The sequence below is a fragment of the Stegodyphus dumicola genome, chromosome 6 (genome assembly GCF_044657685.1).
Source record: "Stegodyphus dumicola isolate Sdum_Otavi_A_Nest chromosome 6, ASM4465768v1".
Taxonomy (NCBI): Eukaryota; Metazoa; Arthropoda; class Arachnida; order Araneae; family Eresidae; genus Stegodyphus; species Stegodyphus dumicola.
The window spans coordinates 38,784,478-38,800,579 of NC_140773.1; the positions used below are offsets into that span (position 1 = coordinate 38,784,478).

Consider the following 16,102-nt stretch of genomic DNA (forward strand, 5'->3'; position numbering starts at 1 on the left):
TTTTAGACAGTAGGACCGCCACCGGGGTGAATTAGGCGTTGGGTTTGGGCGCCAGGTGTGGGGCCCTTGTGTGGCTTCACGGCTGTTTTAGATAAAGGTGGACGTGGTGCCACACCAATTAACCTATGGTGGAGGGGTGGTGCCCACGTCCTCCGTCGCATGTCGCATGTCCACTGAGTCGAACACCTCCTCAAAGAAAACTCAGAACGGCCAACCTGACGAGCTGCTCGCCGAGCTAACCACCCAGCTTCCATCATCCGGATGATTCTCCACCTCTCGAACTGTGACAGCTGCTGATATTGGCTTCGATGGCAGCGTAACGGCATGTCAACCTCAGCGTTTCCTGAGTAAAATATTAAGTACACTCAAACAATTCCTAGTTCCGCTGATATGCTAGAATTATCATGCGAACCTGCGTAACGTGATCCGTCTCTCTGAAGTAGTGCCGTTCGAAGCCTGGGTGTGGCATTTCTTGACTAACTGCTGTCGTGTTTGAAGGAGCGCTGAGGGTGAGGTAAGGAGTGTGACCATTGCCACGTGGGTGGGGAAATTTCAACTCATTGGTCTGGAGGAGTTTTGATTTGCTGTCCTGTGTCTCGTGAGTTGATAATGTCTGCTGATTTGTTGTGAGGATATTATACAGCATTTTTTACAAACAGTAATACAATATGAAACTTAAGATGGATAAGATAAATTTATTTACACTATATACAGGTCACGATAGCATTTCAATATTCGCAAATTAGTTAGGAAAATTTGTATCAATCATATGAGCTACAAAGGGTCTTAGTGTTCGATTTTCGTCTAACAGTTCATAATGGAAGGTAGCGAAATAGCTCAGAGTATCGCACTCAAGGGCTTTCGTAAAAAAACCTTCATTTCTTCGATTGAGATATTTTTACGTCCAATTTGAGGTCTTTATGCAGCTGGTCGTTACGCACGTAATAGTGTGCATTAATTACCAGACGGAGAAATTTAGATTGTAAAATTTTCAGTTTACAGATGCTCTTATCCGTAACCACAGCGCAAGCAGATGAGGCGTAAATTAGGATAGGCCTAAAGGTTAAAGTATAAATAAGTTTTTCTTCTTCAGGTCCACTCTGGAATTTTTCTCTATCATTGAGAAGACACTCAAACAATCTCTGCTTACCTGTTTTATACCCCAAGAAGAACCAAGTTCAACGCCATCAAGTGGCATTACGCAATTGGCTATTTCTAACGCTGCATTTCTAAGCATTTCCATATTTACCCGACATGTATCTTCATGCCAAATCTCCTTACGATCTCACAGTTACTTCTTGGTGTGCAAATTTTTATGGCAATGAGTGTATATTGCGTTGGCATGTGGATGCCTGTTTCCAGAATTCCCTTTGTTGCTGTTTCCAGCTATGTGTTCTGTATGAATCTACAGATGTTGATGAACGCTTTACTCAGATTACCATATTGGGTTTGATTACCATATTGCGCACCAGTACATTAATTATAAAAATTTGCAATCACAGAAATAAAAGCAATAGATTTGTAAAGATATATATTAAGGCAAATTCCTTTCTATTATTAAATTGCATTAAATATGAAAATTATTTGAAAATAATTGTAGTATCAGTACATACGGATTTAAACTGCTCTGAAATTTTGTTTGCACTGTTATATACAATTTTAGAAGCTATTTCTATACGCTCAGCATGTGAGGGTCCCACTAGCAATAGAGAATTAAAGTCGCTGGGCACTAGTTCCAATCCACGCGAACGAAAGGGCCAGCTGCAAGGGCGTTTTCTTGATTTTGACTTTCTGCATGCCTTCGTGATGTAACAATAGCATACTCGGAGCGTATTCGAGAGATCCTGGTTCGAGTCCCGGCTGCGGTATTGCTCAATTTTTATGTTTTCACTACGTGATCAGTGCTGGTGTTGTGTTGTACCCCGACAACATCTGACGCATACGGCGAATTCCATAGGTGTCTGAGCCTCCATCCTATAGCTCCCATGTTGCTTTCAAGTATTTCCACTGGTTCTTGCATCTGAAGACTTTCCTGTCCGGGCATCACTTTACCACAAGAGAAATGTTGCAGGCAACTATGACAGGCTGCCTTCCTTCCCAGGCGGCAGACTTCTATGAGACTGGACTGCATATACTTAACCGACGATATAACAATTGATACAGTTCCGATGCTTGTTATGCTGAGAAGCAGCTGAAATATAGCTGTATCTTTTGCAGTAGGTCTTTAAAAGTTATAGTGCTTTGTTTTTTTTATGGTGTGCGGGAAATTGATTTTTCAGATGACCCTAGTAGTGTTTAAATAATCATCATCTAAATCAGTATCTAACCCATTGAAATGATCATCTAAATATAAATCTTCAAAATCCAATCAAATTCATCCGCTAAATTTAAATCAGCATCTAAGTCAGCTAAATAATCATAACTATCCAAAAGATATCATCATTTCAAACCATCATATATATATCATTTCATCATCATTGAAAACATCGCCAAATTAAGATAAATCATCATCGTTCAAATTAAATAAAAAAATCAGTATAATCTAAAGCTTCATCATCAAGAACACCATTCTCATTTGATCAGTATCTTCATCATCTAAACCATGTAAATGATCATCTAAATTTTTATCTAAATCACCAGAATATAGATTATAAAATTATCACCAGATAAATCAAAATTATCATCTAAATCATTTAAATTATCCCCATCATCCAAAACATATCATCAGGTTAAACCGTCGGTTTAACATCAGTTTAACATCGTCACTAACCTCATCGTCGAGATAGATAAATTATAATCCTCCAGTTCACCTAAATAGAAAGCAATGTAACCCAAATCATCTTCTTCTTCATCGTCATTTAACCATCGTCTCCACTGCCGAAACCCTCTAAACTATTCTATAGATCACTATCATATCAGCTATAAAATCCTCATCAGTCAAATCTATATCATCATCAAAATCATATAAATATTCCTCACCACACAAAACACATCATCATTTTAAACCATCGGATCACTATCACCATCGTCAGAATAAAATAAACCACAATCACACAAATCACATCATCATTCCCATACTAATCATACGAAAGTATATATCATCTACACCATCATCAATGAAGGCGTCAAATAAAAAAAAATCACCTAAATACAAAGTACTATCACCTAAACATTTATTACCATCATGCTCAATTAATCATATTCTTCATCACTATAACATATAATCACGATAACTTAAATAAAATATCATCAGCAGTTAGTGTAAATCCTAATCCTTAAAATTCCAGCTATATTATTTAAATCATCATCATTTAAATCAAGGTTTTTTTTTTTTTTTTTTTGGTGTTTCGCTAGTATAACATCAAAACGAGCCACTTTCATTTAGATACATACATGTACAGGTAAAAGTGTTGGAGCTTCATTAAAGATTGCACATCTGTAGCTCCCAATCACTAACCGAATAGAGCACGGACGGAAGCCCAGAAGAAGAATAAACCTGCTGATAGTTCTTTAAAGAGAGATTTAGAAGTTAGTTTTTAAGTGAGGAGGACAAAAAGGGAGAACGGTTAATAGAAGAAATGAAAAAAACTAGAAAAAGGGTCATTAGAAGGTAGTAGTAATATTGTAGTGGGTAAATCAATTATTAGCCCATCGGATGAGACCAGAACTCGAAACTTTGTGCTGTTGGGAAAGGAGGGAAATCTAATAAAACAGGTTTTACATCAAGCTTGTATAGAACACTAGCAGCTTCGTCTGGCTATAAATGTACCGGAAAAATGGCTGAAAGAAACACCAAACGGTAAATTTAAAAACAGCGTAGAATTTTACTCTGCAGAACAACTTCATAAAAAAAGTTATTACGTGTAACAAAACTACAATGAAATAAGCAATATCCCTTAATACAAATATTAATTATCCTAATAAATAAATTAACCAACTTCTCTTTGCAAAATCTTAAGAACTCAAATGGTATAAAGGAGGTTAAGAACTTTGTTTCCTAAAAAAATCACTCAGAACTTTTCAAAATCTTAAAAACAGTGAAATGAGCAATAAATAACACAAAATAATACAAGAAACAAAAAATTTCTTGAAAACAAAGTATAATTAATGATATTTTATCTTATATTTTCAAGAGAAAAAAATTACAATGAAATAAGCTATATCTCTTAATGCAAATAATTATTAACCTAATAAAAAATTAACGAACTTTCCGTTTAAGAAAAAAAAAATATGCAAAACTTTTCAGTATCTTACAAAAAGTGAAATAAGCAAAAAATAACATGAAAACAACTCAAAAAACATAAAATTCCGCGCAGAATTTTACTCTACAGAACAACTTTATCAAAAAAAAATTAATAAAAATGTATTATATATATATATATATGTGAAGAATTTCAATCATTTATGCTGTGTTTTTTTTAGCAGCACAAAAACGAGCAAGATTAAATAGTGTACTCAACAGCCAAGTAAGAACATATTTTAAGAAATTATTATTTTTTTTTTGAAGAATCATAAATGTAGTCTTAGCTTAAATTATCAGATGATAAGTTTAAAAAACAGGATCCATTTATTATTATTCAGGCGAAATAGCAGTTACAAAAATCAGATATGCGGAGTAAATAAAAAAGAATTATTAATAACTTTTTGTATGAAGTTTACTGCATCGTAACATTTAACAAAAAGCCCCGATATTCCTTTTGCGAGTCTTTTTATAGCCTCTGGAAAGGCGGAGCTTCCAAAAATGACGTCAGCCAATCCAGTTCGCTTTAAATATTTCGAGAACATTCTATAACTGTACGTGTAGAAAAGGCGGGAAAAACAACTTGACTACGGGGCTGTGGATTTAATTCCGCGTACTTTCAAATAAGAGCACGTCGCCATTAAAAATGAAAAGACATACAGATAGAATTTCAAGTGTATTCTTGATTATGGAATATTATTATTACATATATATAAATGACAATGAAATATGCCAATCTCTTAAAAACAGTGACATAAGAAATACGATGAAAACTTGTTGCCAAACCCATATTTCTAAAACAATGGTGTATTGGTGTGTATTTTAATTATGGCAAAGCACACTAGAGCTATCTGCCTAAGAGGAGGGATGCCTTCGTGGAGGACTTTCTAAGGGAAACTTGGTCGTATACACGTGGGGAAAACCACGAAAACACCCATGCAGCCAGCCCGTTCGCGGGATTCGAACCTCAGACCGAACTACCAGTGTTCAGCGACTTTACCGCTCGGCCGCTGGTGCGCCCTAAAAGAATGAAACTATTCAAAATGATGCGATTTCATCAAAAATCTATCAACAACAATAAGACAGGAAAATTGTTTCCAAAATCACATTTTTAAAGATGTGAGATGTGCGAAGTGTACTCGGAAACTTCATTTAAAAATTTTTTTAAAAGTACAAAATATTATCAGTTTTCCAAAATTACTTTTGTAAAAGCAGTCGCAAGGATGAAAGTTTAACGTGTCCAAAAATCAAAGAAAAATAAACTGTACATTTTTAAAAATAAACTTTTTTAGAAAATATCCCTTTGAAAATGTGTTAAGCTCCATTTGTTAAATAAAATCGTATTTAATCGATTTATTGAAACAAGAAATATATTTTAAAATCGTAAAATATCTAAGTGCTTACGTTTCATGACGATTTGAAAATGGAGTGTGTAGAGTAAAATCTCGCTTTCCTATAGGCCATTATGTCTCAAAACGACGCGATTTCGTCACAAAACATAAAATTAAAAAAAAATTCGAATTAGAATTTCGAAACAATCGCTTCGAGGTGCACTGGCCCTTGTCTAGATACACCTATGTAGCAAATTTTGTAGCCGTGTGTCTATTAGCTTACGCGCAGTGCAAAGGAAAGAAACACACAGAACACACAGACAGACTCTTTCTTTTATTATATGTAGAGATATCATATGGCAAATTTGGAATAATTCTTAAAATAGAAGAAAAATATATGTAGAATAATACATCAAGTATACAATAACACATAATGTGCCATTATAATAAAATTATAATTTTGAATAAAGTGCTAAAATATAGGATAATACATGATGAATCATATAATAAAATATAAGTATAACATGTAGAAGAGAATAAAATTGTATTTTAGAATTCATGATCTCAAATAGTTTTCAGTATTCATTAGGCAGAGTTCATAAGTCAGTAAAGTGTTCATGATTAGAGAGATCATAAAAAGTTCCTCGTTTAAGTTCATATATTTTACATGATTCATACAATATTCATAGCTCATTTTTGTCATGACACAGCAAATCAGTATCATGACTCACCTATTCAGTTCTAGTTTACTCTCACGACTCAATTTTTATATTTCATTCTGTTTATTATGGATTTTGCAAGGCTTTTTTTATTACGATCAGTAGAAATAAGTATTTGTGACAAAGATCGATAATTATCTTAAAATTCTACAAGGGTGAAAATTAAATATTTTGTTATATTTCGTCTGTTGTAGATGGGGTTACTCTGCATGGATTTAATCCAATTGTGTTAAGTTTTGGTGAATTTGTTTCATATTAGAATGAACATGTTGAAATTTGCTGATCGTTCTTTTGAATGATATATCAATATTTCTGGGTGCGCGAACAGGATACGTTTTCTTGAGAGGAGATGAGAAAAGATAGTGATCACTGTCTCCTTTCTAGCAGCATATACAGAAGTCAGTGTCTATTAAGTTTCTTTGACGAAAATAAACACGATATGGCCCATGGCCAGTAATATTACATGTTAAAAAGGATTTTGTACTCTTGGTGTCAGTATTGCAATAGGGGTAGAACTAGTAATTTCGTCGACCTGTAGATGCGTTATTCCATTGTTCTTGGCATATTTGGGTAATTTGTTCTTTTATGGAGAATCGAAGATAAGATTTGGGAAATTTCGTATATAGGAAATTGCTTTCTTGATTAGGAACAGCTTCTTTGCAAGTTTGTCGAATGTTTCGTTACCGGCATTTCTGCTATGGCCTCTTATCCATGATATATGAATTTTTAAATTATCTGTTTCTTAGAGAGGTTATTGATGTCATGAGCAATAAAAGACTGATTTTCTGGGTTAGAGATAGCATAGATGGCAGATTGACGGTCAGTATTAATATTTGATTCTATAATTAAATACTTCAATTGAATTGTTTTTAGTTTTAGTTTTTATTGATTTTTTCATTTTTGGGTGTGATACAGCAGGAGATGTCTATTGTAAGGAGCAGGGCGCATTTCGTAATCCTCTGTGATGTATATGGTTTTGTTATAAGTAATATTATGGCGAAGTTGATATATTGTCGAATAAATTGCTTCTTGAATGGATTCCACATGGAGTAGAATAGTTCCAGCTAAGATATTAAGAGCAGTACTGGAGGTAGTTCCAAAGCCTCTGGTAATATTAAGCGTAAATTGTCGTTGTGTTGAGGTAAGAATTTTTTCTTTTCTTGTTGTTATAGGGAATGGCCAGATGGCAGAGCCGTATGTAATAATTTTGGTTATTACTGTACGATATAGTAATTTGGTGATATGGCGATTTAAACCCCAGTTTGTGCCATGCACATGTCGAAGATTTTGACTTATAGAATGTGTACGAATTTTAAGTTCTTTGAGATATTCGATAAAATTTTGTTTTGATGTATTATAATTTCCTAGGTATTTGATTGATTTAGTATGCTTGATTTTTTTTGCCATTTATTTTAAGAGAAAGTTGCTTAGTAAGATTTTGTCCAGGTTTATTATTTGTCATGATTCTAGATTTGGAGGATGAAATATCAAGTTTAATTTTCTTGCATTCTTGCTGGAATATGGCTATTATTTCTTGACAATTTCTTCGAAGGATTAAATGGGACCTTCCACTAATAACAAATGCGACATCATCGGCGAAAGCAGTAATTTTAGCAAAAGGAAGCCAGGCACTTTTTATAATTTTATTAAATGTAATATTCCATAATTCTGCGCTCATACATGCGCCTTGTGAACATCCACGAACTTGTTTTCTTCTGATTAAAGTATTATTATATAAAATGAGACTATGCCGATTATCAAGGAAATTATTGATAATTTGATAGATATTATAAGGACATTCAATATTTCTAAGTGCTTCTTTAATTGAGGGCTGCCATAATGAATCAAAGGCTGATTTAAGATCTAAGTTGATTATTGCGGAGTGTAGGTTATTCATTTTATTAACATTGATTTGGTTTAGGACTGCACTGGTTGCATGAATGGTAGATTTTTGCTGCCTAAATCCATACTGATTTTCATTAATGAATTTATGATGGTGAAAATGGTATTCAAGTCTTCCTATAATACAACGTTCAAGAATTTCTCCAAGAGCTTGAAGAAGGTTAATTGGCCGATAGGAATTAGGAATATCAGGAACTTTTTTCGTTTTGAGGAAGAGTGTGATTTGTCCTGTTTTTAAGCAGTCTTGAAAAATACAAAGTTGAAGACATTTATTGCAGATTAGAATTAGCTTACGATTAGTTTTATGTATAATTTGGATGCAGATTCTATCTGGTCCAGGAGCATTTTTGTTATTGAGTTTTTTAATAATTCGATTGAGTTCCATGGATGTAAATGGGATATCATTTTCGTGGAAGTAGATTAAAACGAATTAATCTTTGTTCAGTTGAATCATCATATATGCTTTCGTTTGGTAGAATAACATCTAGGATGTTTTCTAAAGTCATCTTCGTAACATTTTTATCATTATTTCCCGTATTAGTGACTGTAAGTTGCGTTGGGTGGAAGATTTTGTTGGTTTCAATTTTGTACAATGAGCCATACGTATCCTGGTTGTTTGAACAATAGTTGCACCATGCTTAACGTTTTGCAGATATTATTTGCTTTTTATGTGAGGCTTTTCGTTTTTTGTATTTTTGAAGTAGGTTGAGTCGTTCTTCATCAGTTTGCGATGATTTGAGTTTTCTTGATCTTTTGAAGAAGGTACGTTCTTAGGTATCTTGAAACTTTCTGATAAGTTCCTTGGTAATATTATTAAGTTCTGTTTTAGTTGTACACAGAATAATAGAATTTAGAAAGTCATTTGAAATTGGATTGAACTTTCTTTTCTTTGTTATTATTGATTTTAAATCTTGTAAGTGCAGTAAAGGACGTATATTCAGTTATATCAAAAGAGATATATTTGTTATCAGATTCAGTGTTCATTTAGTATTGATCTGTTGTTAATTTTATTATCAAGATGTGTTGTAGAAATAAGAAGATCAGTCCAATCTTTATTGTAGGTATTATCAAAGGTAGGTCGGTCAGTAAAATGATTATGTAGAATGAGATTGTTTGCATTTAAAAATTCTTCAAGTATTTCTCCTCTGTGATCGGTGTGTAAGTATCCCCATTAAGTACTATGGGAGTTAAAGTCTCCACTAAAACATGCGAACTATTATTATTGTTGTAAGATTTCATTTAGTATGGATAAGGTTTGATTTGGATTTTTGACGGAGATATATAGATACTAGTAATAAGAAGCTGAGATGCATTAGTATTGATTGAAATTGTGATTATATCTCGAGTATTAATAATTATTGTAGAATTCCATTCATTGTTTGGAATGAATATGGCTGTACGAGGAGTTAAAACAGCAGTTGAAGCATGACGTTGAATAATTGCCCAGTTATTTGGACTTCTTACTAATTTGCCAGTGATGCAATAATGTTGTTGTTTTATAATAAAATCTGCCAGATAATCTACTTGATACTGACATAGTTGGTCGGTGGCGGTCTTTGCTCTTTGAAGAGTTATTTTGAGAAAGCGGATGCCATTGTTATTCTTTTTATTGAAGGAAAGGGTCTATAGATAGTCTGCAGGATCTTGCATTATTGTTGATAATATGTATTGGATTTTACTCGTCTAACTTCTGTTTGATATGTGGACCAGGAAATAGCTAAAGCTGGATGTTTACAGTCAAATTTTGTTTCATACTTTTCATTGTTAATCCAACAGTTTATGCAGTACGGAGTTTGGGAATAACAGCAAGAAACATGATATTTTCCGCCGCAGAATGAGCATTTTGGTTTGTTTGTCTTATGAGAGAAATCCTGACAGACTTGACATCTGCGTACACCGATAAACTCGGTTATTTTATTGGTGCGCCATCCAATATATATTTGTTTTTTACTCATAAGATTTTGGAAAGTTTGACCGTGACATTTTATGATCCATTTATCAGTATTATTTTGATCATTCAGTTTAAATAAAGGTCTTAGCTGGGAAATATTTGATTATGTTTCTTGGGCTATAATTTGAATCAAGGCGTCAGAGTTGAAATGTTTTTGGAATATTATGAATTGTACATTTTGGTATTCTGGCTTCAGGAAATTTTACGTTAACTATATCTTTTACAACTGTTTTGGCAATGAGGTTATAGCTGATTTTTCCTATACCTTCTAGGTTATGACAGTGTATTGCAAGGCTTCCTTGAAGAAGGGTGTTTATTTTTTTGTCGTTGATATTTAATTCTTGCAGTGGTATTATTTGCAGTGGTATATGATTTATTTGTTCTATTTTTCTTTTCCGGATCTTGCTTCGTTTGGTCATTAAATCAATCGTTCTACAGTCGTTATCCAGTTCTGGCTCTTTTCGGTGTTCATCCGGTTTCCTTTTCGGGTTTGACAGTTCTTTTTCGGTTCCAGCTTGTTTTTCAGATTTGGATTCTTTTCCGTTTTTTGCTTCTTTTCCAGGTATTGCGTCTTTTCTGACTCGTCTATATTTTCCAGTTCTGGCATCTTTTCCGGCTCTTGCTTCTTTTCCATTTTTTGCATTTTTTCCAGTTTCTTCTTCATTTTGAGTTCTTCTTTGTTTTTTAGTTTTTGTATTTTTTCCAGTTTCTTCTGCCTTTTCAGTTCTTCTTTGTTTACTTGTTTTTGTATCTCTTCCAGTTGTTTCTCCATTTTCAGTTCTTCTTTCTTTTCTAGTTTTTGTATCTCCTCCAGTTTTTTCTTGTTTTTTAGTTCTTCTTTCTTTTCTAATTTTTGAATCCATTCCAGTGTTTGCTTCTTTTTCAGTTCTTGCTTCTTTTCTAGTTTCTGTTGCTTTTCCAGTTTTTGTTTGTTTTTCAGTTCTCCCTTCTTTTCCAGTTTTTGCTTCTTTTTCTGCTCTTGTTTCATTTTCAGTTCTTGCTTCTTTTCCAGTTTTTGTTTCGCTTCCTGGTCTTGCTTCTTTTTCAGTTCTTGCTTCTTTTCCAGTTCTTGTATCTTCTCCGGTTCTTGATTCTTTTCTAGTTTTTGTATCTTTTCCAGCTTTTTCTTCTTTTTCAGTTCTTGCTTCTTTTCTAGTTTTTGTGTCAATTCCAGTTTTTTCTTCTTTTTCAGTTCTTGCTTCTTTTCCAGTTTCTCCTTCTTTTCCTGTTCTACCTTTTTATTCAGTTCTTGTTTCTTTTCCAGTTCTTGCATCTTTTCCGGTTCTCGCTTCTTTTCTAGTTCTTTCTCGTTTTCCAGTTTTTGCTCCTTTTCATGATCAGAAGGAGGGTTTTCCAATCTACAAAATAATCAGTATATCTTTATTTCAGTAGTAAAAATGTGAAAGTAATGCAACGACGATCACGTTTAACATGTACAACACTTCCATATTTAGATACTATATAACACTTTGGGCTCAGTTTCATAGAGAAAAATCTCCCCGTAGGTTTATTGTTTGACAGAATGTTTTTCTACAAAGGGCGAATTTGTTGTTTTCGTTATAAGGACCTAAAGCCAAGCAAAGAAGTTAAAGAATTTGGCGTGATTTGTATGCAATAAGCTACCACCATGAATCTCACGTAGAGCGTGATAATTTGCAAAGTTTCACTGCCTTACTTTTCCTTACTTAATTTTTACATATGTTGTAATAATAATAATAGTAATAATAAACAGGTGTCTTAAAAACAGAGGGAAAGAATGGCGAAAATTGCAAAATAGGAGGAAAAAATGAAACTGAAATGAAAAATGAAACAACTACAAACAAAGGATGGAAAAAGCATTTTAGAAGATATACACCTAACGTACTTTCTGAATCAGCAAAACCTGTATTTAAACGAGTATAAGTTTGAGAGCTTTAGATTCATTTATTTTTTGAATCAATTACTATTTCTTACGCATGCCAGATATTTTAAATTTCTTCAATTTTTGTATAATTTACTTACGTATTTTGTATTTTAACCTTTTCTTATTATTATCCCAGTAGAGGTAACCTTACACATCATTAAATTATTTCCGAGTTTCATCATTTAAGTCATCTTTCTCTCAGAACAATCTCTTTGCATCGCTGGCTGCACAGGTTTCAAATTTTCTCTCGTTATTCCAAATTCAGAACATTTTGCTGGTCTATTTCGTGGTCCAGCAGAGCAGCACTAGGAGTCTTGCCACCATTTGTATTCAATTGAAAATTTTATTCTCATTCTTCAGTTACATTCTTTAAGTTTTAATCATTTATACAGGAAGAAAGAAAGAAATCAAACACAGTAAAACAAATTAGGAAAAGAAATATCTGTTTTCTCCTATATTTATTGTTCCCTGTAATTTCTTTTGCCTGTTCCATTAAATTTATTGAAGGAAAATTTGCTAAGTTTTTCAGAATGTATTTCCTAAATCCTAAGCGAATTAAGCCTTTCGGAGCGTTTCGGCTACACTTTAATGGTTTTTAAAATGTAATGTTTGAATATTGACAGCTGCCTATACTGAAATATTTTCTCCATAGTCTTTAAAAAAAGAAGAATTAAAGTTCCAGGAGATTTTTTTAATGAAGGACACACATTTCTTATTTGAAGGGCAAGAGGAAAAAAAAAGATATTTTCGGATAGGAATATGTAGCATTGTAAACACCGTGTTTGTAAATTTCATCATATAGTAGCGACACTTGAGTCATAAGTAATTATGCACATATATGAGAGAGACGACATCGAGGAAAAATGAAATGGCAAAACAGGGCCGAAACAACTTTCCTGGCCGCTACAAACAACACAAAACACAAGAAAGAACGGACACCAATTATGCTTAGCACAAGAGAAATTAAAAAATAGGAACAAAATTAGACACTTATGGACCTCAAAGAAGGTGTTCGAAATTACGACCTGCGCCCTGATGCAGGTATCACATCTCTCGCACATCGACCATAAGATGTTCTGGAAAATACTGTGCATCCTGAGGACTTTCCCAGCAGCTGCCACGATATGTGCCACAAGTTCCTGTTGGACTTCTAACAGGGATTTCGTGCACGAATGTGTTGACGTACCCTGAGCGGAAGTGATAATGCAAGTGAAGTCTCGTGATCTTGCTGAACAATGCACTGGACTACCCCTACCAAACCCATGTTTAGGATACTTTCCTAAGGAACTTTCGAATACTTTCTTTGATGACGATCCAATGTTTTTCTTCTTATTTCATAGTTTCCGCTGCGCTAAGAATAATAAAGAAATATCTTTACACTGTTCGTACCCTATTTTTCTTGTGTAGTCTCTCGTCACTATGGCGCCAGGAAAGCATTTCCGACCATGCATTGCAATAAACGATTATATATATATATAATTTATTTCCTAAACAATATTGATTAATTGATTATATTATCTCCTATGTTTAATTAAAGTAGAATTATTTTAAAAGAGTGAATCCATACTGGTAAGTTATATTTCGAAATATGTTTTGAAGTAATTTGAAAGCAAAATGTTAATAATGTTTTTGGTTAATAATGTTAATAATGTTTAGCAAAATGCAAAATGTTAATAATGGGGACTAGAGTTAAATCATCATGAAGAATAAAATTTCAATTGTAAAAGGAAAATTAAAACCATGTAATCATTGTCATTGATCGGAAATTAATTGACTTTTCAAGGGGAACAAACCAACTCCCGTTCAACGAACAATAATTGATAAAAATACGTAAATACGAAGGTGTTTCGTCTTTACTTGAGTTATAAGTTAAAGCCAAACCGGCAATTCTAGTCAAATATCCTAAATATCTTCGCGAATAGAAGGGATTATGATCCAAAGCTTATAGTCAAAGAACTTATTCTTATGAAGCAATTTTGTCAATTCAATTTGAAGTAAAAAGCAAAATCTGTAGAGAAATCCGATATAACCCGAGTAACCGTCCCCGACACCTTCATGTTTATGCATTTGAGTTCTATATTATTTGTAAAAATTAAACATTGGAAATTGTTATTATGAAATCGAATTCAAAGTAAAGTTGAAATAAACATAGAAGATTACAAAATAAGATAAATAATGCAAAGTTTGTAAAAACAAATCAAAGACAATATAAAGTAATATAGAAAAATGTAAAAAATAATATATAATAAAAACAGTGAATGTACATGAAGATATAAAGGCCAGAAAAGGTATTAAGTAATTTACATTCTTTCTAGTTGGGGAGTTGGCAAAGTGTTCTCTTCGTGTCTGACTCATAAGTGTTGGGTGTCCGAAAATTCTTAGCGGCAGTGGGGGCTTTGAATAATATCAGTCGGTAAGACTTGGGTGAAGTAATTTATGGTAGTGGGTTGGACTCGGAATTCTTGAGGGATGTATTATGTGGAGTTCTTATTTGAGGGAGAATGTCTGTTAAGATTTTTTTGAAAATACTAGTGAATGGAAATTAATTAATTTCTGGCTAATTGTCGTGTCGCAATGATTAAGAATTTAAGAAAGGAAAAAAGGAATTTTTCACTGTCCAAGAGCTATTAGACAGACTAAAGTCATGAAATAGGCCCATTTTTTTAGTAACAGCATGAGTCTGAAGACAATTAGGTTTTTACAATATATACAATTGAGTAATTACACTATATACAAATCCTTCAACTGATAGTCATCCAACTTATACCGCCTTCTCAGGTTTAGGAACAAATTATCATATCCCTATCAGTTACATGATTTAGGGTGAGTATTTAACGCCTGCTCTTTTAAGGCAATGGTTGATAAATTGAATGGGTATTAGATTATTTTTGAGAATTTTAATAAGGAGCAAAATTTCGCGTTGTAAATCTATTGTATCTGTGCATATAATTTTAATTCGTTGTATTTGATTAATTATAGTATTGTTAATTACTTTTTTGGATATGTTGGAGTTCCAATTTATTAATTTGTTAGTACTGAAATTGAAGTTTCTTGTTTTGTCAAAAAGTAAAATTTTTTTGTAGTTAATGATTTGAAGATCTAGAAAGTCTATGCTATTTTGTGAATTATTAGTTTTATTAAGTGTAAGACAATTCGGATAAATCTCGGAGTGTTCAATTTTATCAAAATTATTAATTGTAATAAGGTCATCAATATATCTGTAGGTGTGTTTGTAGTAATTTAAATCTTGTAGTTGTAGATTTTTTTGGAAGTTAAATTCTTTGACAAATAAAAAGATATTACAGATCGAGGTGCTGGAATGTAAGCCCATTGGCAATCCTCTGACTTGTTTAAAAATTTGATTTTGAAACTTGATGTAGTTATGAAAAAGTGTGCATTTTAGGTAGGTTTCCCATTTGTCAAGAGTCATGATATTGAGCATATCAGGGAAGAGTTTAGTTAGATCAAGTAGACTGGTATAGATTTCTTCTAGAGGAAGTGAGGTATATAAGTTTTCAAAGTCATAGCAATTAATGTTTTCGATGTTAATGGTTTGAATAGTATTAATGACAGGAGTGTTATTATGAATGATCCAGGATTGTTATGATTAGTCTTACAATCATTGAAAATAAATTTACAGATTTTATTAAGTTGAATTAAAAAATAATAGTCTACATTTTTCTTGTAATTTATTAGTTCCATTAGCAATAAATCTGAATTTTAATTGTGTTTTATGGAAATTGGGAATCGCCTAAAGATTAGTAAATCTGTTGTAATTTGCATTGAAAGTAATATTGAGTTTCTTATGAAAAGTTTTAAACCTGTTTATTATAGATGTTTCTGTAAGGTTGGCTAATTAATAAGTAGTTGCGTTGAGAAGTTCTTTATGAATAATTTCTGCGTAGAATTGTTTTCATATAATAAGTTATTAGTTGCTTTATCTATTTTTGTAATAGTAAAAAGCTGTTTTAATGTTTTAATATCTGATGTAATTTGTGACCAATTCAGTGTACTTTTAAACTTGAGGTGACTGATTTCGGTGGATATGCGTTGAAG

The 16,102-nt window shown here is 32.8% G+C and overlaps 1 long non-coding RNA gene across 1 annotated transcript in view; it reads left to right on the forward strand.

The window, feature by feature from the left end:
• LOC146996697 (uncharacterized) overlaps nt 1-16,102 on the forward strand; it is a 273,301-nt gene that overhangs the window by 129,873 nt on the left and 127,326 nt on the right. The gene's annotated exons all lie outside the window — the stretch shown is intronic.